Source organism: Lathamus discolor, chromosome 11 (genome assembly GCF_037157495.1).
Source record: "Lathamus discolor isolate bLatDis1 chromosome 11, bLatDis1.hap1, whole genome shotgun sequence".
In the NCBI taxonomy this organism is placed as follows: Eukaryota; Metazoa; Chordata; class Aves; order Psittaciformes; family Psittacidae; genus Lathamus; species Lathamus discolor.
Genome location: NC_088894.1, coordinates 12,175,005 through 12,190,035, shown reverse-complemented (window position 1 = coordinate 12,190,035; position 15,031 = coordinate 12,175,005). Strand labels below are relative to the sequence as shown.

Here is a 15,031-nt window from a genome sequence, read left to right as displayed (position 1 = left end):
TCTTGTTGCTGCAGATTGGCCACAGTGTGACTTTGGAGAGAATTCTTTCGATGTTGACAGTGCTGCTTCATTGTTATTCCTTCTGTACCGGTGGAACAAAATGAAAAATTCATTAAAAATGGAGGAGAAAAAAAAAAAAAAAGGAAAACAAACCCACTGACATTTCTCTATCTCCCAGCACAAAAATCAAATGTGGAAGGTTGAAATCAGGGCAATGGGGAGAGTGACAGGGTTAAATGTCTGAGGGACCATAGCCACACACTTAGTGTCCTGGACAAACGTGCTGATGAAAAGGACCTGTTACCTCTTTTACAGGGTCCCACTACCAAATCAGGAGCCAGGGAGGGCTCTCACAGGAGGACTGGTTTCCTCAGGAGGTCTCAGCATGCAGAAATCCCTTGGATTTTGTCCAGAAGCCGTGGTGGCCCCATGGAGTTCCCAAGCAGTGCGCTTGGCTTCCAGCCTCTCTCTCCAGTGTGGCAGGTCCCCATGCTCTCTCCTTCCTGCCAGGCTGGCACTCAGGTCCTAAATGGCCCCAGGTTCCCAAGGAGGTCGCCTCCAGTCTGGTCTGCCCCATTTTTCCAAGCAGGGTGGCAGGGAGAGGACATGCCAAGGAGGAGATGTGGAAAACCAGGACAGGGGCTGCTGGCAGTGATATCCCAGGACCAGCTCCCCCAATACACAGCTCATGGGGTCCCAACACCTCCTAGCAATGGTGTTGGCAATGGGGGCACTCTGCAGGCAGCTGTGCACAGCCCCAGGTCGGCTTATAGAGCCTGACTGAATTTCATTGTCTGCAGGCTCAAGGACACCTTCTAAGGCCTGGAGGGACTGATCCTATCACAAGGCACAGCCAAGAGAAGCTCGCTGTTCTCTGGAACCTTCCTCGCCAGTGTGACCACAGCAAAACTGCTCTGTGCTGGTCCTTCAGCTTTAGGACCAGCGTGTGACTTCAGGGCAGACAGACCAATGTACTTGGAACAACAGGCCCCTGCTCTGCAGACCAGAGTTTCCCCCATCCGGCCTTTCCTGGAATGAGGTGGACAAGAAGCATTGTCCTAGTGACAGAGATGGGTGATAAGCATCGTCTGTGGTCCCTTACACAGGATCCCACACCACCCCACTTACCCTGGGGCTCCCACAGCATCCTGGCATCCAAGCTGGGACATCCCAGTGTAGATGGGTGGCTCCGGGCAGGCTAGGGGTGAGTTGTACTCTACCTGGATGCCAGTACGAAGGGTAAGACCTCCCCTTATAGAGGGAAAGACTCTACAGTGGGATCTTGTGGCTTCTCAATTCTCTTCCCAAACCTGCTGCAGGTTCGCTCTGTACCTGCAGCCCTTTATGCTGCTGACAGCTCTCAACCTCCATCGTTACCACCACATTACTTTTTCATTCCATTGAAGGGGACACCCCCAAACCCAACAGTCTAAATCTCTCTAAAAAATAAAATTATGAAAGAAAAACTTTCCCAGGATTTCTGCTCAGAAACGTCACAGGGGAAAATGATTCTTTTTGTGATCCAGAGACTTCAAAACATCCACACTGCAGGTCTCTGCGGGGCACCTTTCTGCAGGGTTATTAATAAGAAATAATTGTTTTAAATGCACAAAAGTATGTGTACTTTCTATTCCCTTCCAAAAGCCCTGCATCACTTGTCCTTAATGAATAATGAAAGATGCTTTTGTGTTACTTCCCACCCATAGACTTTCAAGTGATTGTTAAGCAATAAATAGGACTTTAAAGAAAATCAGGGTTTGATGAAAAATTAATTCTGGACTAATATGAGAAGCACCTGCTTTGGCAGCAGCTTATTGATGTTACTGGGGCTTATTGTGTGAGAATTTGGGTCAATAAATGTCCCCAGACTGAGAAAGCATCACTAAATTGTTCTGAAATGCTACTGTGTAGCTCTATAGGAATTAGAATATAGTGCCCCTTGATCTTCCTTCTGGAAGGAAACCTGGAGCACATCTCACCCAGGACATGCGCTCTGACACCCTGGAGGCAGGATTGCCTGCCCTCACTCTGGGTGCTGATTTAGTGTGGGAAGCAAAACCCAAGGAGGAGATTGGTTTCTGAGGAGCGAGGGGACACAACGTCCCATGCCAGACTGGGGTATGCGGATTTCAGTGGGAAAGCCGATGTACTCCGCTGGGACACTGATGTGGTTTTGACTTTCGGCCCTTTTTTGGGAAGCTCACTCTGCAAGGGAAAAACTGGAGCTTGGAAGAGATGTGTGAGCTGCCCAAGGAAAATTAAGCTGAAATAACAGTTAACGCTTCAGGTTTGGCTTGGTGTGTACCCAGACATCTTGCCTTCCGCCCAGGGTCAGTCAGGTCTTGATGCTGGTGAGAGTTCGTCTCAGTTAGAGATCTCCTACTACCGAACAACCTGGCCTTTGGAGGCATCTTCTGAGAGCCTCATCCTCCCACCAGCCTCAGCAGGAGTGAGCACTCTGCTGGGTAGTTCTGTGTAACTGCGCACTTAAACACCACCGTGGTTACGTTGGGATCAATGGAGAGTACTCCGAAGGGGGATTTGTGATCACCTGCGCTAGGGAGAGATCCCAGGAGCGCCTGAACGGGGACATGCTGGAGCGTTGCAGCGAGCGGGGAGATGCTGCAGTAGATGTCCCAGTGGCTGGAGGGTGCTGGGACCACACGTGGGTTCGCAGTCCAGCCGGTGCTGCCTTATTCCTCACAACATCTCCGCGTGGGTCTGTCCCAGGGCTGTTACCGTGCGAGCACCGAGTGAGGAAACGACTTTAGGCAGGAAAAGGTCTGATTCCCGAGAGAACGGTTTCACTTCGCGCGCGCGGTGCGCAAACACAGAGCAAGAGCAGCCGGACGGGAACCGCTCTGTCACACGCAGCACCGGCGTCGGCCGAGCGTCAGGGCCGGAGTTCCAGCGGCCGCCGCCAGGACCCGGCGCGGGCAGTGGGTACGAGCCTGAGCTCCGACCGGGCACAACGGGGATTGCCCAACCCGGGAGCGCCCTGCGACCCGCCGAGCCCACAGCCCCGACCGCGCCGCCCGGAGCGAACCCGCGCCCCAGCGCCCCACCCGCGCTGGACTGTTCCACCGCGCCGGCCGCCGAGCGGGAGGGGAGCGGCGCTGCGCTGTGCCGGGGCCCCGCAGCACGGCACGGGGCGGCGCAGCTCCCGGGGGCGGATGCGCGCAGGCAGCGCCGCGGTGGCACCGCGGCACGGGCCCCGGCCCCGGCCGTACGCGTCCCCCTCCTCCGGCACTCGCTCCCCACCCCGCCGGCGCGGCGCTGTGGTACGGTCGGAGGACGGCGCTGGAGCGGCGGGGCGGTGCGCGGCACTGTGCCGGCCGCTGTACCGCGGCTCGGTGCGCGTCGGTCCGCAGCCCTGCGTCGGTACCCGGCACCCCGCGCGGGGAGCGCTTCCGAGCCGCGCACACCGCGCCCCGCGGGCCGCCGCTGGACGGGGCTGCCTCTTGCGAGACGGAGCGAGCTTTCCCGGGGCTGCGCTGCCGGCGGGCAGTGAGTTATTGCCTTCTTTATTCATCTTTTACTGCAGTCTCCTCTTTTTCCCTCTACTCCATGGATTTTCTTACGTTTGTTTTGTTGTTTGTGGGGTTTTTTCCCCCCTTTCTTTCTCCCCGTTTCCCCCTGTTCACTGGGAAGCGGGGAGGAAGCGCGATGTTGGCACTTGCGGGATGGGAAACTTCCGCTCTTGGAAGCGGCTGCCGGGTGAAATCCCGTCCCCGCCGCTGCCCCGGTGCGGAGCTGGCGGCGCCCGCTCTCCCGTAACGCGGGTCCCGGAGGAGTCGGTGCGGGGGTGTCGCGGGGGGACCGGAGCGATCGCGAGTTGCTCGGTGTCTCTTGCGGAGCTGCTCGGGCTGGAGGCGCGGGCGGACCGGTGGGACCGGTAGCACTAGTGGGACCGGCCCCGAAGCCCGGGGGCTTGGAGTACCCCCGTCTGCTCCCCGGCGCCGTGGTGCTGAGCCCTACGAGCTCGGTTTCACAGCGTTTCACAATGTTTTCTGCCGCGGATACGTTCGGGTTGTCAATTTCTGTGTCTGAGGTGGTGGATGGAAGTCCCGTGTTTACTCCGGGCTGCTGTCACAATGCCATATGCCAAACCGTCAGGGTGGTCCTGCAGCTGAGTCCTTCTATGATTACACAGCATAAAGGCTGAGATGGAAATTGTGCCAACAGTGTGGATGTGCGCCTTTCTCTTCCTGACTGTGCTGCCGAGTGTGAAGCTCAGATTTGTATCCCAGCATGGGGAAGATCCGGGCAGTAAGGCTGAGCCAGGGAGCAAGCCTGCACTGGCTTCGTGTTCCCCGGCTTTCCCACGTTCTCCAGTAGCTCTTATGCTGGGGCTGGAGTGGAGACTGGAATCAATAGCATCATGATTGACTTTGGCTTACTTTTGAGGCCAGAAAAAAAGACCCTTTTATTTAATATTAAGGAAGCCCTTGTTTTCTTTCCCCTGCAAATAAATACCACAGGGTATCGGTAGCTGGTACTGGTGTTTGCCAGGGTGGGCAGTGCATGTTTGCCACTGCTGGTGGCTTTTGCTGGGCTGGCAGGGGCCGTGTGAGCATCGGGGCTGATGTTTACTGTGGACCTCAGCGCCCAGGCTGAGCCTGTTTTCTTTGGCTCTGAGCAATGCTCGCTGTCGTTTTGGGTGAGCAGTCATGGGGAGGAAAGTGTAGGCTTTGCTGCAGGACCTCTGGATCATCCCTGCTGCAAGCAGGAAACCTGCTGGCTTCTACAGGTGCTTCCACAACTGGTTTCTATTCCTCAGTTGAGAAGGGGGAAGTGGTATTTCCACTTGCATTTTGTCCCATCTTTTATTCTGTGATTTGCTCTGATTTGCGCTCTCTGTGTTTAATTCTATGCTAAAGGATAGGGAAGCAGTTTGTTTTCTAGGCAAACCAGCAGCAGAGCTCCTGGCCGAGGAGCCTGCACTGATGTGGTATGAAGGATCTTCACGGGTGGTAAGGAACCTGTGTCACGAGCAAAACCTCGGGTTAAGCCACAGCAGTGTTGCTCTGTAGCATCCTTTTTGGGCTGCCTACTCTTGGTGACAGCTTGTCACAAGGTTTATCGCTCGAGTTCCTGGAAGCCTTTTTATGACCCTTGTTTGTGGTGAGCACCATTTGGCTCGGCTGTGCGTGATACCGTTCTTCAGGATGTAAAGACAGACACTCATTTAGTTCACCGTGCTGTGCTGTGAAAGATTGCGGTATTCTGCTTGTGTCAAGCTAATGTTGCAGATGGGCTTCAGGGGAATGGCAAAGCAGAAGAAGGTGGGTCTCTTAAGAACCACTTTCTTTAGAAAAGGCAGATAATAGGCAGCAAGTTCTGGAAGGATGTTTTATTTGGGGATTGTAAAGAGAGGCTTAAAGCTCTTGCCAGTAAACAGTTTATGTGGCATAAGTGAAGAGACTTGATCACTCAGAAAAATAACTCTTAACACATTCCCAGTGCCAGGAGAGCTTTCGGCTCTCATTGTCCCAAATTATCAATAAAAGCAACAGAACTTTTGATCCGAGTTCTTTATTGATGGCTGCATAAGAAGTTTTCAGACCTAGATGTAAACTTGCATCTACTCAAAGAAAATGGCCTATGGATATAAAAAGCTTTGATATGCTAAAAGTACTGCAGAGTTATCCAAGATGTTAATTATGGGTATTAGAAATAGCTGTGTCTGAAGAGATTTGCAGCTTTTCCTTCCTTGCTCCCTCCCATTAAGTTACTGTCTTGCCCAGCACAGGGTTGTGTCCCTGTATTTGAAGAAACACAAAGGTATTGGTTGCAGAACTGCTGAAGTGAAGAAGGGAAAAGAAACAAGAATCATATTTGGAGCCCAAGTTTTGACTCCAAAACGAGCTGCTCATTCTTTTCACAGCTTGAGGTTTGTGGTGGAAAGGTTGAAAACACCCAGCAAGAAAAACATGCTAGAAAAAAGTCTGAAACAAGCCCAACAGAGTGAAATTCAGGATGAACTGTCATCAGAGAGTGTTTATAAACCTACTGGAGAACAGGGAGGGAGGAAGCATTTGGATCAATAACAAGTTCCTTTTTATAACTGTAGCTCTTTAATCATATAGCTTAAAAAAAAAATCCCCAGTCCTAAATGTGTGCTTTTTGTACCTGTGTCGATAGCTGAGGCTAAATCTGCAGCGTTCATGCTGATGTGGGTAATCTGAATCAAGCTGAATAGTAAAGAGGCTCTTAGGAGAATCTGAAACCCAGGAGGCATTTTTCAGACCTGAGTTATGTCACTTTTTTTAGAGGTGCCTCAGGCTACTGCATTTTAAGAAGACAAAGCTTTTGTTTTCTAGCTGGCCTAGAAAAAATGCCAAGGATGAATCCCAAATAAAGGCTTTCAGAAGTTGTCATTTGTGATTAAGTTGATTTTGCTGTTGTGCACAGAATGCTGCCGCCTTCCTCAGCATGGTGTCAACTCTGTCTGTTTTTATTTTTGCCATCAGTCCTGGCCTATCTGTTTAATTCAAGTGAATAATTTTACATGGTGGTTCTCACCTGAAAGTGTGTATTTAATGAGGAGGTCGGATGTCTGCTAGCTCCATCATCCCAACATAAAATTAATTGTATGTGCTTTGCCAAAGGCAGAATTGAGGTGACACCAGGGCAGAGATTGACTCCGACCCCGCGTTCTGCAGAATTAACATCTGCTTGCAAGTGTCTAGTTTTGCATTTAAGCTGCTGGAATTATCAAAGCCACGGCTTGTAATGCTGAGCAAAGACTGTTTTCCTCTGCATCTCTTAGGAAATCCTCAGCTTGATGCATGCAAATGGTGAATCTAAAGCTTTTCTTGTGGCTTCTCGTGTTTCTTGCGGCTTAAAACAATCAGAAATAGTATCCTGTTGTTGCCAGGGTGTGGGCAAACAAGAGAAGCTACTCCTGTGGAGCCTGAGATGGGGGATAGTGTGCATGATACAACAGATGATGCTGAAGCATGGATGTGGAAAAGTATATTGCCTGCAATCTGTAGTTTTGTAAGCTCCCAGTGAGGTCCTCCTTGCTTAAGGAAGGTGGAATAGTGGGAGTATTGTAATGACTTCCTCTTCTTGGACAAAACAAGAGCAATTTTTGTCTTAAAATCTAACCACCTTAAAGCAGCACTGATGTTATTAACGATGACTGAAGCTGTATCGCCTGGGCAGGAGGTATCCCTGGAGTTAACCTCCCCCTGAGAGACAACTGCTTTCTGTGGCTGTGCCCGGCTTTGTTCTGGATATCCGGGGAAAGGCTATAAGGGCAGCATGAGTCATCTTTTTGGCTCTTGTATAACACTGTTGAACACAAACAATCCTGTTTGTTCTGCTTATTGAGGTCTCTTGTATCTTCCAACATGAAGATGTAGATGCACAGTCTCCAGGGGACCTGCTGGGCTGCTGAGGCTGTTCCAGAGTCAATCTGGCACCTAATAATGGTACTATCTTTTTTAAATAGCAGACCTTAAGAACATGTTGAAACCAAATACTGACCTAGAGCAAGATGTGCCGAACTCAGTTTCAGGAGCATTGCTACAGAGTATTTCCTTTACTGACCATCCATTTGTAGCCTTTGCCAGTGATACTGCACTCTCATTTATTATTTTATTTTTGTTCCCAAAAGTGTGGGTTTAAAATAGAAAACATAATGCCTTTTCTTTCCTCTAAGAAAACAAGAAAGATGTAAACAGCATAGGCACCTCCGGACTACGTCTGTGTGAATTCAGTGATTCCCTGGTGAAGTCTGCAGCATCATCTGAAGGTGGTGTGTGATGGTCCTGAACAATAGGCACTGAGAAGTGCCGTAGCTTTATCTGATGCTTTTGCAAGCAGCTTTTATTTCTACAAACACAGCCACAGTGGGAATGAATGTGAACTTATCTTCTGACTGCTGTTACAAGCAGAGGAAGAATGGTGAGGCACGATGTATGAGCAGGAGCAGTAACTGGGGCAGTGCAGCTCCAGCTCCTGCTGTGTCAGGATTAAGTGCCTCCCGCTGCGTCCCAGCTTCCTTGGAAGGAGAACATCATTCCACATGGGGGTCTGCCTGCGGTGAGAGTTCTTGAACATGGATATAGGGAAGACAGTTTCTGCTGGAGAAGATAGTGTGGAAATGATGGCAATGGGCACTTGTTCTGGAAGCTGGGACTAGATCCATGCTATTATTGATGTTAATGCATGAATTCCTGAGTTCAGGACTAGGCAGGCAGAGGACATAAGGTGGATAGAGGTGGCGGTTTCAGATGTTCCCCTCCTGAGCTCTTGATGCCTTTACTAATCTGAATCTCATGCCTTTTTTCTGTCTTCATTTGTGGGAAAAATGCTTCCTCTAGAAGGATGTGGGGAGCACTGGTTCTGCCCTCTCTCCTGCACAGGGAGAAAGTACCTCTGCTTGGAGGTGTGAGGGGGCCGAACTAAACTTGTGGATGAAAGCCAGTGTCTGGGAAAGATACGGATGATCTAGTGCTCCAGTGAAGAGTTTTGGACTTTGACCATGTGGGGCTGCGTGGTGCAACAGTGGATATCTTATGACTGAACTGGCAGGCAGCGCTGTCCCTTTCACCTGGCCTTCCCTCTCTTCTCAGTTGCATCCTAGGCTTGCCAGGACTTCAAGGTGACTCTCCTGGTCCGAGATGTGGCCTCTGTGTAGGAGATTGCAGCTCAAACGTAATTGTTGTGGGGTTTTTTTGTAGATAGATTTGATAAAATCCATGCTTGCTCTGGGACATACCATTGCAGAGCTGACGGTGCTGCATGGCCTGACCGAGCATGTTCCTGCTGGAAGGGCAGCGTTGTGGTGGTTTGGTGGTTCAGCAGCTCCTGGTTTCTGCCCCTGGAGCTGTATCTGCTTGTAAAACAGGTATTTGCTTGTGACTGTTGGTTCTGCAGCCATGCGCAATGCTTAGAGGTCTTACCAGCTCCTGGAACGCTTTGGGGAGCTGGTGAGAGCTATGAGCACTGCAGAAATCCTCTTGAGCTTTCTGGCAACTTAGGCTTATTTTTTCTATTTATAATTTTAAACTTTTACTCCAAAGTTTAGTGTGCAACTCTTGCACATGCATTTCAAGAACCCAGTCAAACTTGCCCTCATCTATGCTGAAGCTGAGAGGTCCCATACATTCTCTCCCAGGCTGGTACCCAAGCCTAGGAACAGACCTGCAGGCATCACTGCAAGCAGGGCATCCATGCAGACACAGGTATGGGTCGCTGTAGATCACCTCACAAAGATGGGACCTAGACTGTGAACCTGGCTTTGAAATTTCAGTGCTTATAAAACTACTGAAAGATCCTTGATACAGTTAATCTCATGCAGTCAGTGTGCTTTCTTTAGCTTCAGTAGCATCTTGGCACTCACAGGGCACAAGTGATGGTGAAGAGCAGTATCTGATGGTAAATTCCTCTGGAAGGATGCCCTGTGAAGCTGATGCTGTTGAACAGCTACACCAGCACATGGGGAATGACTGCTGCCATTGCTACACATCAAAGGTGGGCTTTGTGGTTTTTCTCTTAATTAGGAATGGAGTGCTTTCCTCCAGATGGGCTCCCCAGCCATTTGATTGTGGCATAAACAGCGTTTTCAGGGAGGGCACATCAATAAGCTGGAGTTTGCTAATACCTCCTGTGAGCAGAACTACACCTCGTGGCAGGAGAGAGGCAGGAAGGGCTTAGATTTTAATTAAAGTTGTTGTGAGGAAGAAATTAAATCTGGTCTCTGGCCCTGCTTGTATTAGGAGGGGAGAGAGCTCAGCCTCGCTGAACCGAGCTGTTAGCCACCTTCTGTTTGCCTAGGAAAAAAGGCAATTTCTTTGTCAGCTTTTACCCTGGCTCCTGGGCCCTGTTTGCTTGTTTGTTTTCAGCAGCTCCTCAAATCACTTTGAAGATGGGCTTAAACATTGATCACCTCTTACAGTCCTTCGTCTTTGTTTTGGCAGCAGGCGTTACAAAAGCTATCCTAAGTTACCTCTTTTCCCAAAATGAATGGGCTGTGTATGTATATGGCCCAGAAGAATAAAGCTCTTTCAAGCAAAGTGTACATCAGCTGATGTCTCTGCTCCCAGTTCTCTTGGATTCAGGTTCCATGCTGGTCTGGAAAGAAGCAGGGATCCAGGAAAGGAAAAGCCAAAGTGCTACTTAATTTCAAGGCAAAAGCTACTTAAGGGTCTGTTTGCTGAGCAGGATCCTTGCTCTCCCTTTATTGCTGCAGTGGGGTCTTTCCTTGGTGCTGGCTGAAGTGGTGGGAAGTCTCTGCTGGGTGATGCTGTGCAGCTGGTGGGATGCAGCAGTGAAATGATGCCTGGCATTGGTAGCTGCTGGCAGGCTACTTTGGAGAAGAAATGTTGGATCTCCTCCTTCCTTTCCCATTTGAGCACTGAGACCCACCAATGATGAGAAAAAAATACCGCACAACAGCAAAGCATTTATTCCATATCAAACGGGCAGGAGACAGTGGAGGTGGCTAATTCAGTGTGGAAGACCCCAGAAGGTGCCATTTTAGAGCAAGCAAGATTTAATAACTTACATAGCACTTTTGTGATGACCGCTTTACATCTGCAGATACATTTTTGTTAGCACTTATATGGTATCAGCTCATACCTACCCCTTTCCTGAGTAAACCTGGGTCTTGGGTACCAGCCTGGAAGAGAACTTGGGAGTGTGTAACTGACTTGTTATTTAGATGTGTGACCACCGTTGTTCCTGGAGCATATTCCAATATACTTGTGAGAGGAGCTCCAGGAGGATTTGGGGTGCAGATGGGTTTGTCCAGCTAAAGGTTGCCACGGAAATGGGTGCTGCAGCAGCCTGAGCAGTGGGGGAAAAGGCTGTGTGTGGACTTGTAATAGGGACCGGCCTCTGCATTCATTACTTGTATTATCATTTCCTTCTGCAGTTCAATTTGCAGATGCTATATCACCGTCCAATTTTGTGTGCTTCTGGCTGATGATGTATGCCTGCTCAAAGACTGATTTGCAAGAGAGGGGAAAAACGCTGTGCTTATGACCTCAGGATTAATAGATTTTAGCCATGAATGTAGCATAAACTTCCATGTTTTATAGTTTGTTGTGAGGTATTGGTGCAGGGGATTCTAGTTCTGCAAGTCATGGGCTTTTACTCATCAAGTTATGTGAGTAATTTATGGCTTCCCCCAAGTCTTCACAGCTGGGTTGGCAATCTATAGCATGAGGAGTAAATATTAGTATGAGGACTAAACATTGTATGTTTACACAAGGCTTCTCTAGAAGTCTGAAACATGGATGAACTCCATGCTTCAAGAGGCTGCTCAGGCTGAAAAGTTGCCTCATCATAGGGCAGAATGCAGTTGGACAAAGCAGCCCAGCTATATCTTATGAACATAGACAGTTCTTTATTTCTTGGTTGTAATGGAAGAGGAGCATTACCAAGCAAGCATCTCTGCAACCTGTAATGATGCAACAGTGATGTGAGGGAGAAAGCTTCGTGCAATGATGGAGAAGAGCCTTTAGATCCACTGAGTTACTGTTTGAGGAAAGAAAATGCTTTTGGAAGTTCATGGCCTCTGCCTGTGCTGAACTGATGCCCTTATGTAGAAGAAACAGGCTGATGCCCACAAGGTGCTCGAGCCCAATTGCAGGGAGTGAGGATGTCTGCTTCTAGTGCCTGGTTTTTAAATACCCAGATAAGAGCAGGCAGTAAATTTGGATTTTTTTCTTACCCTGAAGTCTGTCAACTTTCTATTTTGCCATCTGAGCATCACAGTCATGAGCAAGTAGACTAAAGACTAACACATAAAACAGATGTAAATTAATTTGCTTTATTCTTGTTTATTCCTTGAATTTCATTTGTTACTAGTTTGCTACTAAGAATAAAGGAGAACAGGAATATTGATAAGGCTTCCCATCCTCTACAGTCAGCAGCATCCTGGTTCTTGTCCCTTCCCTGGGTATAAAGATCTGTATTTTTAACACATACTAAAAGTCTGGAGGACTTGCTTACCGATCCTTGGCTTATTTCTTCATCAAGTACTTCAGATACTTGCATAGAGCTTCAGCTAAACCCCAGTGTGATAGTATCTGCAGCTCTGTGCACGTAGCTAGTGAGAATTACTCGCGGCTCCGGAGCGTATGCTCTAAATATATAAAAGGTAGGAGGGCATGTGGCATGGCCTGACCTCGGGTGGCAGCAATGCTGGGAACGAAGCCAGTTTCCTTGCTCCCAGTTTGCATGCTCTGACGTTAGTTTCTGTGCCTCTCCTCATGCAAAACCTGCCTGAAAAACCAGACTTGCAGCCAAACTGGTTGCCGGTGTCTCATGTGCCCGAGCCCAGCCTGCCGCCTCTCCCTGTAATTCCCGTTCCTAGAGGCTTTTCCCTGTCGCAGCTGATTTTCTCGTGGAGGGGCTGGATGCTGGGAAATGCCTGGCATGTGATATTTAGCTCGGCGCAGGAGGTTGCAGCCATTTCTGCAATGCTTAATGTTGGCTTCTGAGGAGGTAACCCTCTGCCAGGCACCTTCCATACTAGGATCTTGGCAGATCTGGCTGGAGCGCCTTCATTTTGTTTTGTGATGCTGCATCTTATTTTCCTACCTTTTATTTTGTCTCAGGATTAAACTCTGGGATTCTCTTGTGACAGCAGACACCTGATGCACTTGAGCTTTTGATGGGTCATCTGAATGCTGAGGATACACAGAGCTTATTGGGAATAAAAAGGTTATGTGCACTAGTGCTGGAGGTGATGTAGTGCTTGCCTGATTCAGCAGGTCCAGTTCTCTCGGTTCCTGTGCTTGTACCATTAATTATCGTGCAAAGCTACAGAGGTGCTTATGGGACAGATGTTGAGCCTTCAGGATCCTGCACAGAGTTCCCAGTGCTTTCTGTCTTGGCAACAAAAGCTATGTCTTAATCTTTAAAATGTTCCATTGAAAAGTATATTTAAAGGAAAGATGGATGTGGTGATATTTCGGTATAAAGCCTGATGCAGCACTCCTGGCTTTTGTTCCTGCACGTCTCCAGGCAAAGCAGGTGGTGGTTAATTTCTTTTGCATTAAAACCCAAAATAAATCTATGGAGTGCTATATGAGGCTACTCACATCTGTGCGCTCTATGTAGGTCAGATGTGTGCTCACTTCTTTATGGAGACTAAACTTGACAGCATTTCCTTTCTGCAACCGGGGAGGGAGAAGCACAAAATTCGCATGCCAGCTCCATAAGGAATGTCTTCAGGGAAAGACCCCAAAGGGAAAGTGTGTGCAGGTGAGGTAGCTTTACCCTTAGCTTCAGGTTTGTGACAATGAGCTTTATTTATGAAAGATTTATCTAAGCTGTGTATCCAGGGCTGATGGAGTGTCATATCGGATTAGCCTTATAGGTCAAAATACTAAATGCTTCCATGCCATGCTTCCAGCAGATGCCTCTTTCTTTGCTCTCACTAAAAAGCCTGTTTCCTAATCTCTGAAGCCTGTGTTTCTACTGCTGTATGTCTTAAAATGCAAATTGCTCTCCCTGCTGCTTCCTTCCTCCCAGCAAATCCTGTTCTGGTATTTCTGACTCTGGCTATGGTGGAGGATAAAATGAGTTGGAAACAGACAACCTGTCTTGCCCAGAAGCATGTTAGGAACCTGATCTAACACCCTAAAAATGGTTGGGAGTCTCCCTTTGCTTGATGATCCAGATGATTTGGTCTTGTGGAAGATGCTCTACTAGGGTGAAACTAGTGTGGCTCAATTTTTAGGTATTAATCTGCCTACTCAAGTGTGGTCCTCTGATCTCCTTAGTTTGACTCCAGTATATGGAGTAGGGAACCTAAACTAATCTGGCTGGTCTTTACACACTGGGGAGTTTCTTTGTCTTCAGTTCTGAGGTTACGTGATCATGTGAGAACTTTTTCTCACAGGAGGAAAGCCTTAGAGTGGAGAGACTTCAAAATGTCACCCCGTGGGACATCCGTTAAAAGCAGATAAATGGAGGATCTGGTGTTTATTTGAAAGCCAGAGAGGGACCTGGCTCTGCTACCCAACTAATTTCTCCTTAGCTGAGATGACCTTACAAGCAACCACAGTGAAACAGTGGCAGAGGAGGATCGGAGCAGATGGAGATGGATGCAGTGCAGCCCGGTGTGGGGGATATTTCTAGTGTTACAGCTGATGTGCCTGCTCTACAAGGCTATCAGGAATCATGTGAAACCAAAGCAGGGCTGCACCTGTCGCCTCCTCCTTCAGCAGAGGGCTGGCGTCTGCGAGAAAATGAACGTCATCCGCAGCTCTGCCCTCAGCAAACGAGCCATCATCTACGTGCGCTACCAGCCTCCTGAGGGACTTGAAACGGGACATGAAGCTCTGCACCCTGGGGCTGCTGGATGAGGTGCCAGCACTTCAGGACCTCTTGGCAATGAGCAGATCCTACTGACTTGAACAGTAAATGTAGGAGGGTGTCCACCCAGAGCTGCTCTGGCTGTGGTTGACCTATGGATATAGGAGTATTGGTGTTGGAAACTGGGTATGGGTTGTAGCAGGCTTCCTGTGAGGGGAAGTGGACTCTGGGCTTCATGGAGTTGCTCAAAAGTTGCTTGGAAAAGAGCGGTACTGGAGCGCTTGAAGGGACATTGGAGTAAAAGATCCGTCTGTCCTATTCTGTCCTATTCTGCAAGCGTTCTAGCAGGAATCCTGGTTCTTGGTGTGTAAATATGTGTGAGGACATCTCGGTACAGGTCTCTCGGCTGGAGAGATCACCTTCTTCCATTGCTGTGCTCAGCAGGACATCAAGGGATGGGATGTTTCCTATGCCTGCTCCTTCCCTTCTTCCTAAATAAGATGCATAGTGCATTGTTAGGGAAGCTCCTGAGTGCAACCCATCTCTTAAGTCCCTGCTGACCAAGTGAAACTAATGAAATCCCTGTTGTCACAACATATGTTGGTTTAACCTTTAAAGGAAAATGTGCTGGTGAGTCAGGAGACCCATGGGGAGATCTCTGGCTTGTTTTGGGCAGAAGGTGAGCTGAGATTCAGTGGTGACAGCGGCAGTTTAAAAGGAAGGCAGAGATAGAGCAGTGCACAAATCC

At 48.8% G+C, this 15,031-nt stretch overlaps 1 protein-coding gene across 4 annotated transcripts in view; it reads left to right on the top strand.

Annotated features, from left to right (window-relative positions):
- Window positions 1-2,832: 2,832 nt before the first annotated feature.
- Window positions 2,833-15,031, top strand: part of RALY (RALY heterogeneous nuclear ribonucleoprotein) — a 109,880-nt gene continuing 97,681 nt past the window's right edge. Inside the window, exon 1 of one of the 4 annotated variants that reach the window (XM_065691610.1) lies at window positions 2,833-2,943. The gene's annotated coding sequence lies outside the window, so the exon portion shown is untranslated. Of the gene's footprint in view, window positions 2,944-3,279; window positions 3,508-15,031 lie in introns of those variants that run through there. The other 3 variants (XM_065691612.1, XM_065691611.1, XM_065691609.1) reach the window with 3 other exon arrangements.